Here is a 15,851-nt window from a genome sequence, read left to right as displayed (position 1 = left end):
TATATATGTCAGTGTGGATTTACTAGGAGGACTGCAGAGAAATGGGAGAGTAAGAAATGCCAACATTATAGAATATGTGTAACTAAATAAACAATTGCTTAAATTAATATCCTGACTAGTCCTGAGTAAATCACAGTTTAGGATATCTGGATTATTCTTTTCTATTCCTATGTTCTTTGGCTAAGATAAAATATAAAGCAGTTTAGAAAACTGCTTTTTCTCTTATTTTTATTTCTCTTTATTTGTCTTATCTTTATTTCTTTTGGAATATTTGTGTATTATGAACATATACATACATATACACAGGCATACAAACATATATGTATGCTTGGATATGTTCCAAGAGAAGAACATGATTTTCAGGGCCTCACACAGTATCTTTTGTAATACTGCAGAGAAAGGAAACTGAAGAAGACATACAGCTGTCAAAATAATTCCAGTATACAATATTAATTTATATACAATAGTCATTCATTTATTACATGTGTCCAATTGCCAAGAAACAGGTTAGGGAAATGTATCCTTTTAGTGAGCGTGAGTAACCAAAACAGTATTTAGAGTTAATAATAATGTACTGTAACTATAACAACAGATAATTACCATATTTATGAAATTTAAAGTAAGTTTACCATCAAATAAAACAACAGATATAATTAATTAGTTGAAGATCCTATTCCAGTCTTGATTCATATTTGAGCTTTGCTCTGTTTTGTACCACTTTGGACAGGTGGCACAGGCACAAAAGGGTAAACAGGAGGAAAGAGTCATTTTATCCTATTTCAGGGTCTTCTTCAGGAGGTAAGTGATTGTTAGACCCTAAAAGCTCAGTTCAGAGCTCTGTGCCTCTAAGAAGACATTTATGGATTTAATACTCACAGTGTTTATTCCTGCCCTTTTATATTTCATCATTTGATTAAGTAAATATTTTTTTAAGATAGAAACCCAAACCCAAACAATAAAACCAAATGCTCCTGACTACTCAAAAGCACATTTATGTATTCCATCAATTTAATTTTACAGGAATGGGATTTAAAATAACTGTGTCTTTCTGGGCAGTTAAAGTACCTGTTTGGATATTTCCTGTCATATAACTTGGGCTTAATTTAACAGAATTTTGGTCTCCTGTGACTCAGAGATGGATGACCAGGCTGGATGGGGCTTTGAGCAACCTGCTCTAGTGGAGGTGTCCCTGTCCGTGGCAGGGGGGATGGAACTAAATGATCTTTCAGGTCCCTTCCAACCCAAACCATTCTCTGATTCTATGATTGCAATTTGCTAGCAAATGTGTCCCACCTCCCCAGGTGCTCATTGTTGGCCATCTCCAGCTGCCTAGGCAAAAGACACCACAGTTCTTCTCCCTTGACCTGCCTCTGTGACCTGTTAGGGTCAGACTGATTTTCAGAGCAAGGACTTTCCTCTTGTCCATTACAGGAGTCCACAGCAAATGGCAAAACACTGAGGGCTTTGAGGTTGGGCTGTCAGAATACATAATTCAGTAAGATATCAACGCTGAGAATCAGAAGACATCAGTATAATTAAGAAGAAAATCCGTAAAGCCTTGCTGTCAGAATAATTTACCTGCTATTGACTGAAGAAAGCTGTTGGAGAAAATTTCAGTATTAGCTCTTCATTGCCCTCTTCTGGGAGGAAGGTGACCTGGGTAGGTGGATGCTGTTTGGATGTCTGGTTGGAATCCAATAATTTTGGTTTGGGTTTTTTTTCTAGACTCTTTGTAGTATGACAATTAAAACACAACATCTTTTTCTGGGTGCACCTGGGTCCCTCCGGTGCGGAGGAGATACCAGTGCTGCCATCAGTCTCTCCGGTCCAGATCTTCTGGGCGTTCATATTGGACCAAAACCTGTTTTGTAGTGGTTGTTTTGGCCACCGAGAAAGGGGGTGTGTGCAAATGAGTGCCTCCCTGAAACTTTAATTATTCAAACAATATTTATTTTCTGTAAGTTACAAAAGGGACTTAAGAAAATCTTGCTTATTTTATAAAATTTGGATAAAAGTTGGAGGAAATCAATTACATTTCTTGCTTTTTTTTTTTTTTAAAGTTCTAACATCCAGAGTGCATGTGATTCAAATATAGGATTCAATATTACATCTCTTCACTGGAGATGGTGTAGGTCATCTTTGCAGCTGATGGAAAGAAAAGAAAACCACAATATTAGTCTAATTTTTTTACATTTTATAGGAATAAATGCATTTTCTTGGTGTTATGCAATGTGCTTTAGAAGATAACCTTCTCGAAAAGTGGTATTTCGCTATATTTATTCTAGAAGGCTTACACTATTGAATAACTGACAATTTTTATCAACATATTGCAGCTTAGTTATGCAATGTGCTTTAGAAGATAACCTTCCTCAAAAAGTGGTATTTCACTAGATTTATTCTAGGAGGCTTACACTATTGAATAAATGACAATTTTTATCAACAATGCAGCTTTTAAATAAATAAGTCATAAATAGTGTTTGGATTGAGAAATTACATACATGAGTTTTTTCTGATTTTTTTTTTTTGGAGTGTTTGGATTGAGAAATTACATACATGAGCTTTTTCTCTTTTTTTTTTTTTTTTTCGTTAGTGGCTGTTTTATTAAGTGACACTGAATTCAGACATGAAGATCTTTTCCCTTTTCTTTGCTGTTCTCCTCTTGGTGCTCCAAGGCACCTCAGGTAAGAGCTAGTAAAACTTAAGGAAAAGCAGAGGGAAGACTGTGAATATGGAGAACCTAAAATAAGAATGGAAATAAAATGGGGTTTAGTCTCTTTTGTCCCTGGCCAGCTAGTGCTGCCAGGGGGTTGGGTAATCTTTAGCAGTGAACAGAAACCAGTTGGGTCCATTGGATGGATTGAACCCTCCCACTTTGTAAAATAAAGGGATTTAATGGTATGGATGGGGCCATCCCACAGGCAGACTAGAATATGGCTGTCATGCTATAACACTAACATGTTCTTAGTCTTCTTTGGGAAAGAAAATCAAGACCCTGGCCTTTTTTTGTGTGCAGGTTTCATGCGTGCACCCAACAATGACGTGCAGTGCAAACAGGCTGGGGGTACCTGTTCCCTTGACCACTGTCCTCTACCCAACACGAGGTCCTTTGGACGTTGCCAGCAAGGGGTCCCGTGCTGTCGGACTGTGGTGAGTCATGGATGGGATGAAGGTCAGGTGTTTCCTTGGGGGAATGGGTTTATTGTTGACTTTCACACACCCAGTCTGCCTTTTAGATGGGAAACTCCTCTAGCACAAGCTGAGAAGGGAGCAGAGACTCTGTACACTCAGATATAGGATTTCCTGAGGACTTCCTCACTAGTTCCCTCTGTACCATTAACGATGTAACTCAAGTGCCTCATGCAAAAGACCACAGACAAATTTCTTTGGCAGAGATAAGTAATTAGCTAGAAATTAACTCCTTTCTCTGCTGTTCCCATTAGCTGGTTCAAGCTGCTCATGGTGAGTAATGCTGGCTTCAAAGGACACATCTCCCAATGTGCACACTCTCTGGAGTCCTGGGACATCAGGGTCCCAGGTTCATAGGAAACCTGCATGTTCTGCCTTGCAAGGTCTGCCAGGTCTCACAGTTAGAAGAAGAACAACCTGAAAGTCATGTTGTTCTGTTAGATGTTTTCTCCAGTCCATAGTTCTCCCTTTAAAAAAAAAAAAAAAGTCGTAATTTTTCTTGAATTCCTTACTAGAATCCTGAAGTTCAGCCTGTAACTGAAACTGCAGAAACAAATATCCCCATTTATTCTAATATTCCATATTATGTCCCTCTTTTTTTCTGTAAGATGCTGTAGCTAGTCTTATTTTTGGAGGCTCTTCTTTAAACTTTGTTCAATATTAATAGCAGAGATTTTAAAAAAAAAGCATGAGCATCAGATGTATATAGTGAAATTCCTCTCCACACCAGAGAGTTTAAGATGAGAGGGAAGCTTCAGGTACTTAGACCTGGCTTCATTATTAAATAAAATAAAAAGACCATTAACGTTAAAAAATAATCATCAGCATGACTATGAATATCCTGCTGAGAATTAATGAGTTGTCTGGGAATATCAGCTCTTGGTGCTCATTCAATCCTTTCTGTGCTTCTTATTAAAATCTTTTTCTGGTTATAAGTACAAAATCTGAAAGTTTCTTTCCTTTTTTTTACAGTATGATTAGTGACAATGTCATCTCAGATGGGTTAAGCAGAGCTTCTTGAAATTTAGGATGTGCATCTTCCCATTGGAAAATCAGGAATTTTGACCTGAAAATATGCATTTAACACACACACACAGAAGCACACATCAAAACACTAACATCATCCAAAAGAAAACAAACTCCTCCGAAAACAAACTCCTCCACAAACAAACTTAATGACCTGAAGAAAATCCAAAGCCATTCTTGAACCATCCAGAAAAGAGCAATACTTCTCATTTTTCTAAAATGCTTTTCTGTTGAAACTGTATTGTGGCCACCAACACCTACCCCAGAGAGCAGATTACCAACATGCAGAAGTCTGTCCTCATGAGAGGATGCAGAGCAGGTTCTTCCTCTGTTCCTCAAAATAGATACTCAATATTTTCTTCTCACTTTAGAGTTAGCAATAATGTGATTAACACTAGAAAGCAAAGTCGCCCGGAGTCACTTGACTGGGGTGTTTGTATTTCATAGTCTACATGAATCTCTATAAATTTTAATAAATTTGCTCCGGAAATCCTTGTGTCTGATCCTTGTACCTGTGAGGAACTGTCTTGGTGCGTGTTTTTGCTGGAAGATCTGGTTTTCATCTCCCTGGGGGTCAGCGTGACATGTGCCTTGTGGTAAACTTCTCCAAGAAGAGAAGAGGAAACTCAAGCCATGTGTGAAACAGGAATATGGCCCAGTTGTGTTCATTATTAGGTTGACCGGTAACAGTGAAAAATAACTCCTCCAAACCCACTGTGATTAGGCAAGTAGAAACCTGGCACCTATCTCCATGTCTAGTGCCCATGGCGGTCCTAAAACCATCCACAGCAGCTTGTGGCATGGAGATCATGGATGCGTTTCATCATCCCTCATCTCAAATCCTTTGCATTAGCACTCAGGGATGGGGAAGGGAAGTTGGGGATGCGTCTACACCTGGTAACAGGGACTCCAGGTTTATGGATACACATACCCACCACCTCCAGACAGCACAGTGCAGTGATGATAAATATTCCAACCAGTTTGAGGATCCTGGTGTCCCAGGCTGGGATGGCAGAAGGAATGGGCTCTAGTGCTTCTTGGTTTATTAATAAATACGTTGCCACCCAAATGGTGGCAACCCAGGACGATTTAACAGGACTCAATGACACATGTACTTAAATTAACTTAATTTAGTTAAATAAACTTCATTTACAGGTTGATTTTTATAGACAACAGGAACAGCAAAAACCACCCTGACATACGTGAGCAAATGTCAGCAATGTGGTTTCACAGTGACTTGCTTTTATTAGAATTGAAGCTGCAAATCTCTTTATCAGGGTACAAGAACTCCTCCTCAGATCTTCTTGTGCTCCTGAAGGTCTTCACCCTCCATGGGAAAGACTCCCCAGGTTGGCACCGAGGCTGGGATCCATTGATGTCAAAAGATGGAAGGTGTCTCAGATGCCCAGAGCTCTTGTCTGTGTGGTCAGCGGGGCTTAAGTTTTAGGAACTGGGTGTCCTGAAAAATAAAAACAGGTGCTTAGCTACTCCACCTGTCTCCATCCAAAAAGTCAATTCTACTTTGCCATCTCAGACTACTGTAGACATAAAGTAACACATAGAGTTAAAGATCACCAGAGGTCCTCGTGATCTGGACCACTTGCCTGAGTTTCTGGCCATAAAATAACCCAGATGAAATGGAGACTGTGGATGTTATCACACAGCACACACCACAGCTACTTGGCTGCAGCTACTAATAACCCAGAATGCCTGCTCAGGGTATAGTTTAAGAATAAAAAACTATTTTAGGAGTAAAGACAAAGTGGCTGATCCTTTCACTTGCATCCATGGCCTCCATCCCTTTTTTTCTATGGGAAAAATGTGACACTTTTTTTGCATCCTTCAGCATGACGTTTCAGAGAAACTTGATTAAATATAAATGCAAATAATTAAAAAAAAAAAAGAAAGAAAGAAAGAAAAGAAAGATGTATGGGGTTCAAAAAGGGGTACCTTTGTTATGAAGTTTGGTATGAAATGAATTAAATATAAATGTAAATAATTTAAAAAAAAAAAGAAAGAAAGAAAGCAAAGAAAGATGTATGGGGTTCAAAAAGGGGTACATTTGTTATGAAATTTGGTATGAAATGCCACCAACTGCAAAGCTGGACCATGGCATATTACAGCATCAGTCCAGATGGGATATCCCCTATAGATGCAGATGCTTTCTCACTGGTGCTGAAGAAAAATGCTTTATCCTAATTTATCCTAGGGAGTGGGTAACCTCTAGGTTACTCCCACTGTGGCACTTTGGTCTAATATCTGGCACGTTGCACCAGATAAAGTAGCCCAGATGGACAACTGCATGCCTGGTATGAGTCCTGGTTTGCTTAATGATTATTCTCTGGTGGTAACCTTGTTTTTTGGTGATGCAAAGCTCCATGGTACTGCATGTGTGGACTCAGGGGGAGTCCCCAGATCTATCTCAAGTTGGGGGTGTCCACTCTGCTCAGTAGAGGCAGAGTTTGAAAAAAAAAAAAGAAAGAAAGAAAGCAAAGAAAGATGTATGGGGTTCAAAAAGGGGTACCTTTGTTATGAAGTTTGGTATGAAATGCCACCAACTGCAAAGCTGGACCATGGCATATTACAGCATCAGTCCAGATGGGATATCCCCTATAGATGCAGATGCTTTCTCACTGGTGCTGAAGAAAAATGCTTTATCCTAATTTATCCTAGGGAGTGGGTAACCTCTAGGTTACTCCCACTGTGGCACTTTGGTCTAATATCTGGCACGTTGCACCAGATAAAGTAGCCCAGATGGACAACTGCATGCCTGGTATGAGTCCTGGTTTGCTTAATGATTATTCTCTGGTGGTAACCTTGTTTTTTGGTGATGCAAAGCTCCATGGTACTGCATGTGTGGACTCAGGGGGAGTCCCCAGATCTATCTCAAGTTGGGGGTGTCCACTCTGCTCAGTAGAGGCAGAGTTTGACCATGAACTGGTTCTGCCCTGCTACCAGTATCATGCTGGAAGAAGTTATTAGTGATACATGCTATGTTATTAGAGATATTAGAAGGGTGTAGGCTTGAGTGTGAGCTCACACCTGCATTAGTGTCACAGCTGAGGTGCAGCCTCAGTGAGCTGATGGAGAAAATGGCTCCTTCATCCACAAACTCCAGGTCCCTCCCTGCTCATCACCGAATCCTCCCTGTGTTTTTTTTTAAAAAAACAGCCTAGCATTTTGGACACCACGAGAGCTCTGCCTTTTTGTTATCAGACAGAAATCCCAACGCTTAAAGTTGGGTTTTGGAGGGTGTAGGAGGTTGGAGAAGGTGGCCTCTTTCATGCCAAAGGGGGCAAAAAGCCCAGTAAATGTGCTTGCTCTTGGTGCAGCAGCGTTTCTCCAGAGGAATTGGTCGTACCATTTGCAGCATTTCAGCTTCCCATCGCGGCAGGTCCCAGTCTCAACCAGAGGAGCAGAGCATGAAGCGAACGAGCAGAAGCCCCGGCCTTGCCGGCATGCGATGGTGTCAGCAGCTTCTTGGCTGTAAGCTGCAAAAAAAAACACACCAAGGGAAAATTCATGTTTATTTCTCAAAGCAGAGGATTGGAGAGTTGAGACATTGGATTTACCTGGCATGGTATGTGGTTTCCCTCCACCGTGCCTGAGTTGTGACTGGGGTAACCTTATCACACCTTCTTAAGGTCTTTACATCCACATTAAAGACCTTCTTAAGGTCATTATGTCCATATGAAATGCAAACTAACCAGAAGAGTGGGCTGTAATGCTAGCATCTCTCCATTACACCTGATTAATAGTGACCCAAAGAAAACTGTGTCCTTTCTTACCGTCTCTCCTGGAGACATGTTCTTGTCATCCAGTTACAGACAGAAATGCTACATTATATGAAAAGCCAAAGGAAACACAGAAAAATGTATTTTTAATGTTGATCTCACATTACTCTCAGAAACGAAAGTGATGATATTCAAATGAAAATGTCCTAACTGAGCTTCTTCAAACTTTCAGTTCAAGTTTCAGCAGAGGTAAAACATATTTATGACTCATAATCTTTATCTCCTACTTTAAATAGCTTCCTCACAGGGAGCATTGAGCACTGTGAATAGGAGCGGAACACTCACAGGAACCTGTGTGCTGTGTTGCCAGGTGAAATACAGAATGGTTAACACAGGTGGCATAAAAATTCAGAAAAGATGAATTTTAATCACAGCCAAACCGATGGGACTAATACTTGACCAGCTGAAACGTTTTGTACACTGGAAAGTTCAGCTTGAGATTCAAATTTTGTTATTTTTGTATGATTTCAATGGATCTCTTATATCACTTGGAGTCTTATGTATCTGTGCACTTAAAAGGCAGAAGAGGACCTTATCACCTGCCCCAACTTCTTGCTAAGCACAAACACCATTGTCTCACCTAATACTTTCTGTGCCTTGATCAATCCACGCTCATCATCAAATTGGACTCTATCCTTGATTTGAAAGGCATGCAAGCTTTATTGTAAATTAGATCTACCACACTTCAACCAATTTGCCCTAGTGGTTCTCCAGTCTTTCCTCTAAATCACATATTCAAGGATTTGCATTTTTAATTTGACCCAGCTGATTCTAAAGACATCATTATTCTTTGGTTTCCCTTGTCCCCTAAATTAAAAAGCCCTATAGTTTTATGGGTCTTTTCTATGTCTGAGTCTTTATGAAGAGATATGAAATAACTTGTTGCCTTTTCCCAGAGACTCTACTGGAACAACACCAGCCCTGCAGCCATCTCAGGGGTCACAGTTTGTTTCAAATAGAGATTTTTTCTTTGTGATACAGAAAAAAAGGAAGTCCAAGAAAGCAATCCAATGTAGTACAGGCTTTGTCTAAAGCTCCTGCAAGTGCCTGCTTTTGGCCTAAGTGGTTCTACATTTCTTCTTTGAGTAGGCAGACATTTACTGGTCTAAGGAAGCGGGCACAAATTTGAGTTACCAAAGCAAGGATGGAGATAGCTAAAACTTCTCTGAAGTCTCCCAAACAGCCTGGAATGGTGCATGTGCTCTAAACCCACCTAATGCAGGTGGACAATATAGAGTTCAGGCAACAACCCACAGTCACAACTGTCTTTTTTTCCCAAAATATAGGAGGTCTACTAGTCTTGAATATACAGTCAGGAAGTGTGGGTGCAAAGGTGAGAAGAGAAAACTCTCATATTGCAGGGCTGCATCTTAAGCATCAGCCTAAGAGTTGACTCAGTACACAGCACCATCTTTTTTTTTCCATCATGTCATCATGCAACAGGAACACAAGATTCATAGGGTTAGAAAGAGACCTTCAGTAAGACTATCAAGGACCTCAACCCAATAGCTTAAAGATCAGGACTGTGACTAGGGAAGAGGACTTCTAATACGAGTCATGGAGTCCAAGAGCAGGAAGGTAACCTGAACCTCAGCACTGGGCTCTAAAGGACTTCTCTGCACATCCACCCTTTTAACTTCTGTCTCATCTATTTTTCTATCTTACCTGGAGCAGCCTGGAAGAGGAAGAAGAGAACGGCAACGAGGAAGAAAAGGATTCTCATGGCTGCCAGCTGATAGTAGGGTAGTCTTTGCAGGTCTGAGAATAGCTGGAGACAGCGAGAAGCTGATGATGGAGGCAGAAGATGGCCAGTCCCTGTACTTATAAAGGCTCTGGGATGGAGCAGTGTAGAGGACTAGGGGGGCGGAGGAACAGTTGTCTGAAGAACAGCAAGTTCATTGCCCTGTTACTATAGAGACTGGTGATGTATGAAGATGTTGCAACCTAGGACATTTGAAGATGCCTGACCTGAGCAATGACCAAACCACGCTAGCTGACCTGAGCAGCCAAATTACTCAGTGCTCGCATGCCCTGTGCCAGCTGGTGGGTTGCACCCGGGGGAGGACACAGGATTGGAGGAGAAGGGAGGTGGGTTCCTGTCATCTGCAATACTGTAAACCATGCAGATCTGCTGATGCCCCGTGGCTCTTGGCCATGGTCTTGTGACAGGTTGTCCTCCACCCCAGCCACTGGGCACAGTGAGCGTAGCAAAGGCAGGGAAGCTGGCCTGCAAGGCTGTGTGAAACAAGGAGGCAAGAGACCCTCCTCCTTGGGTTCAGGAATGGATCAGAGCTTCAGTCCTTGCTTGGATCAGAGCTGCAGGGCTGCAGTTGAAGGAGGCAGGGTAGGGGTGAAAGGGATGTGGACATTCTCCTTTCTGGCTTTCAAATCTGCAGACAGAATCATAGAATCATAGAATGGTTTGGGTTGGAAGGGACCTTAAAGATCATCCAGTTCCAACCCCCCTGCCCTGGGCAGGGACACCTCCCACCACACCAGGTTGCTCAAAGCCCCATCCAACCTGACCTTGAACCCCTCCAGGGATGGGGCAGCCACAGCTTCTCTGGGCAACTGGGCCAGTGTCTCACCACCCTCCCAGGAAAGAATTTCGTCCTAATATCTAATCTAACTCTCCCTTCTTTTGGTTTAAAATCATTACCCCTCATTCTATCGCTCTACTCCCTCATAAAGAGTCCCTCCCCATCACTCATGTAGGCCCTCTTTTCCTCCTGAGTGTGGGAAAAGAAGGTTGGAAGAGTCTATGTTTTATGATAAAACACCACCTCTGTGTGTGCTGGATTTTTTTTTTAAGCAAGATATCAGGAACATTCACCAGCTGTCTGATTTCTGAACCTGTGAGAAAGGACATAGACGCAACCCCACAATCCAAAACACCTACTGAAGGTCTTGAGCAGACACTCCATCCACATGCACCCTCAGCTTCAATTCTGAACACAGAAAATGGCCAAAAAGAGGGAAAGAAAGGGTCAGTTTATGATCATAGAACATGGCCAGAATTACGTTAGTCATTAAGGTGAAGCTGCTTGCAAAATAACAGGATTTAATGAAGAAGGAAAGTGTACTTGTCTGCTCCTTGCATAATTCTCCTCCTGCCTGTCCCAGGCAGCATGAGGGCCAGGAGTGTTTGTTTTGGGGAGCGAAGCTGCTGAGCAAACCCTGCTGGGGTCGGCTCGTGGCATCACACGTTGTTCAATGCTCTTTGGAACCAAACAGCAATGGGGAGAGGGAAGGAAGGGGGAACAGCCCCATCCTCCTCACCTCCTGCCCCCAGCTCCAGCTGGAGAGCAGCAGAAATGCTTATCCCTGGTCCAGGCTCCCTCCATGGAAAGATAAAGACATCTGGGGTGACAACAGCCCCCCTTCAAGTCTGCTTGGCACTGGGGAAAGGGAGCCTGGGCAAGGTGCCCCACTTCTTCCTTCTCCTTGAGCACCAGGAGGACATGATGGTGAACAGATGGAACTGCTGGTCTTGAGGTGTCTGTTAGAGTTAATATTTGACCTGGTGGCAAAGGAGCAGGTGGGGGGGGTTTTGTATGGGACCTGTTCTTACGAAGAAACCAAAAGAGCAAATTCATTCATGGCAATCCTGCTCTAGCAGGGGAATTGGACTAGATGATCTCTAGAGGTCCCTTCCAACTCTGACAATTCCGTGATCTCTATGATCTCTAGAGGTCCCTTCCAATTCTGATAATTCCGTGATCTCATTGGCTCACTGTTCCTTGAGGGGGCTTGTTGGTTTGTTATTTGCCTTTTCAGCTTGGAAAATTGCCACTTGTTTTCTGGGCGGTGGGGCAAGGAGAACAAATGTTTTTGGATCTGAAGGAGAGTCCCTGCTTTTAATTACAACTGATGGGCAACTAACTTTCCAGAACTGAATGGAAGAATTAATTTAGTGAAAGTCTCCTATGGTCTATGAGCAAATAAATGAGTGGCAACAAGAAGTGATGTTGGATTCCTCTATCCCGATGTTAAGTGCAAGGAAAAAATGACAGTGAGAGGCACAGAAGTTTACAGAGTGAAAATGACAGTGGTTGGAAGGTACACAATGTTGGTTCCCCTTGATGGAACACTGGATAGAGGCTGCTCATGCATGAAACTAGTGGGGAAACTCCAGTCCTAGTCATTGAAGTGCCTGTCCAAGGTCAGCCACGGGACCATCTCCAATCTGGCTCCCTGCCATGGACGAGAGCTGTGAGGGCAAGAATTCATTGATCAGCAAGTTTTTGGAAAGTCCATATCTTAATCACAGTTTTGAAAATGGATCTATTCTTCAGGTGACCAAGGAGGGGGTTTTCTGAGGTCCTGCATTAGCTTTGGAAGGTGTACATCAATCAAGATATTTATTTTCTCCCATAGCTTGAGTTTCACCATCAAGGAGTTTGGTTCCAGCTGCCTTCCTGCTGGCCCTCCAAGGGAAAAAAAAACCTGGTAGGAGGGAAATTCTCAACAGACATGGAATAAGGAACTTTTGGGGAAGAATCTTACTGGTCAGTGCATGGGAGAAGCCAGGAAACCAGTATGAAAGAAGCAGGCCCTTTAGGGCTGTCGACACAGGAGAGCTGTATGAGCTGTCCCACATGAAACCAACCCCAGGTTCCACTCAGGGACCATGGGGGTACAAAGGTGAGACAGAGACTCAAAGGTCTCCACAGAAATTGGGCAAAAATGGGAAAATGAGCCCAAAGTTACCCATGTGCAGCAGTGAGGGTGGCTGCTGGGTGAAATTCTGATATATTGCTGATATAAAAGTAAGATTACTCCAGTCAGGCAGATTATTTGAGACAGCTTCAAATATGAGTTACTGCTATATCTTCAGACCTTTTCTGTCTAAGAAGCCACAGAAGTAGGTGAAATATGTGGCCCTTCAGCCTCATTTAACTCTTACAGAGTATGGTCCTATTGTAGATGTTGATTCAGAAGAATGTAATCTAGCCGCATTTGACAGATCCAAAGCTGCAGAAGTTAAGAGATTTTATTTTTTCTTGAACATGTACAGCTTATAGAAACCTTGTGCAGGATATTTAAAAAAAAATCAAGCAACAACCAACCAACCAACCAAACATACAAACAAAAACCCCCCAGGGAAAATCTGGACCTGTTGTTCTCTTCAGACTAACAAGATAGAAAAGATAGGAGCATTGTCAAGCTTTTAATGGGGAAGTTAAGACCAGAAAAAAAGAAATAAAATGCCGCACAACCTCTGTGTTAATTTGACCTTTTTGATTTCTGCATTTCCTTTGTGGTTTCGATTTAGGTTCTTTTTAGACTGTTTAGATAAAAAAAAAAGCCCTACAAGGTTACAGTTGTGAGGAAGGAACATTGCCTTGATGCAGCTCCAAATTCAGACACATGGGGATCAATTAAATTGTTTAAAAATAGGCTCCAGTTGCCATGAGGCAACTCCTAGTTTTTTTCTAATGCTCCTGGATGAAATCAGCCCTGTGTTGCCCTGACATCTTTTCAAGATAGACATAGGAAACTGACTGCAAAAATATGGACTTCATACCTCCATGGCTAGTTGTGATGGGAGAAATGAAATTGTTTATGTATCGGTAACTGTTGTAGGAAACAATGAAAAACATCTTGGTTTTGCATGGTTGGTACTATAGAGCTCAGGGCTATATCTGCACTACTAAATAAATCAGGGCTTTTAATTTATTGTGATGACACCTATTGAACACGGGTCTGATGTTTTCAAAAACAGTCTATGTATCACCCCAAATTCTGTTTCTGGGTAGAGGTATTTCAGACCCCATCACTATGTTTATGAAGTTAGGTGTTTATATATAATTATGTATATATATATGTGTATAAAGTTTGCAATACTGGAGGTGTTTATTGATTGCCATTTTGTCATTCAATCACTCACTGTCAAGAGCTGATTGTACAACTCTTCACAGTCAACTTTCAGTCTTGTCATCCTACATACTCTAATGTCATCATCAAAACTGGTTGCTGTTTTAGCCATTCTCTTTTCCATATCACTTGGGAATGTGTGAGACTGCACAGATTTACTTGTTTAAAAAGGCTGTGTGACTCAATGAGCCTTGAGTCAAAACCACAGAGAAAATTAGTTAGTAACAATAAAACATCACAGCTATTGGTTTAAGAAGATATTTATTTTTGTGTGTGAGTAAAATAATAATATTTATATTGCTTCACACCCTCCAAGAGCTGCATGAACTTGAACTGATTGAGCATCCAAACATCTCTGTGAGGTAGGCTGGAATAGGTAGCCAAGGTGCCAAAGTGGCTTGTGTATTAAAAGCAAAAAAGGGAGTGACTTCAGCGAGGAAAAACCTGGATCTCCAGAAGCAGCGTGCTAACAGGACATGCCCTCTGAAAGCTTCTTTTAATGCTTATTTGCAGGAGGGTTTAGATAGAGGAGGAATCCATCAAAATCACTTCCTCAAGGCAGTGGAAATGTTGCTGGTACAAGGACATTGATCCAGGAAAGCCTTATCTTCTTACTTAGCCAAAATCCTGTAAGGATACAAAGGGTATTGTTATTTTGCTGAAGTGTAATCTAAACTCATTTTCTAAAACCTTCAATACCTGCTAACTACTTTCAGAATAAATGTACAGGATGGGTTCAGCCTGTAGGTTTAAAAACCTATGTTAGATGCCTCCATGGAAGGGTCCCCATGTACGCAGAGTGTCTAGGTGTCAAGCTTTTAATGGGGAAGTTAAGACCAGAAAAAAAGAAATAAAATGCCGCACAACCTCTGTGTTAATTTGACCTTTTTGATTTCTGCATTTCCTTTGTGGTTTCGATTTAGGTTCTTTTTAGACTGTTTAGATAAAAAAAAAAGCCCTACAAGGTTACAGTTGTGAGGAAGGAACATTGCCTTGATGCAGCTCCAAATTCAGACACATGGGGATCAATTAAATTGTTTAAAAATAGGCTCCAGTTGCCATGAGGCAACTCCTAGTTTTTTTCTAATGCTCCTGGTTAAATACTCCAAGGCATCTCAAATACCACTAAACATCTCAATTTAACTTACTGAATCAAACCCTTTGTGTCTAATTTCAAAGATTTATTTTCAAGCAATTCAGTAGGTAGAATCCTCAGCTGGAAATACCTCAGAATACCCGGTTGGTTTCAACTTCTTGATCAACCCAGTTGAAAATCTAACTAACTGCTCAATAGGAAGAGTTTTAATCCTGACCATCAGCATCCATCAATATCAAATACAAGTACATTCCTCTGAGAAAGAGTATTTCTGTAGAAAAATTACACCTGGAACCAAGCTCAAGAGGTCTTGTTCCTTTCCCAGGCGAATTCTCCTTTGACCAAGTCTAACAGATGTCCTTACAGAAATTTGATGTTGGAGATCTGCCATCTCTTCCTACTAGACCGTTTGCTAACAGTAGAAATTGCTTCCGAAAGAGAATTATCTTTCCCAAGGACTGAGGGATCACACCATTCCTTTGGAAAATCATCCAATAGTAGGCTGCTTCTGTACCATTTACTTTCCTGAGTTCCTAAGCGGATGCTTCCTCAGCACCTTCATCTCCTGACAGCAAACAGGTCCTAATATTGCTATGACTGGGGTTTCCTGAAGCCACTATCTGACTGAGAATCCCCATGTGCTGAACAAATGCTATGGAACCTCTTCCCTACAGCCATCTCATCACACTTCAGTTTCTGGAAAGCTTTAAGCCCTGGCATTTCTATAAATAACAGCATCAGTAGTTCTGGAAAATTCAGAAAATATGGATCTCAGCTCTCCTTTTATTTTGAACCAGGCTCTGTCCAGTCTCATCAAAGGCTGAGGATCTGCCTAAACATCTCTTGACGGGATGAGTTGTCATCACACCCAT

Source organism: Calidris pugnax, unplaced genomic scaffold (genome assembly GCF_001431845.1).
Source record: "Calidris pugnax isolate Ruff unplaced genomic scaffold, ASM143184v1 scaffold140, whole genome shotgun sequence".
Lineage (NCBI taxonomy): Eukaryota > Metazoa > Chordata > Aves > Charadriiformes > Scolopacidae > Calidris > Calidris pugnax.
This window is presented reverse-complemented; position numbering follows the sequence as displayed.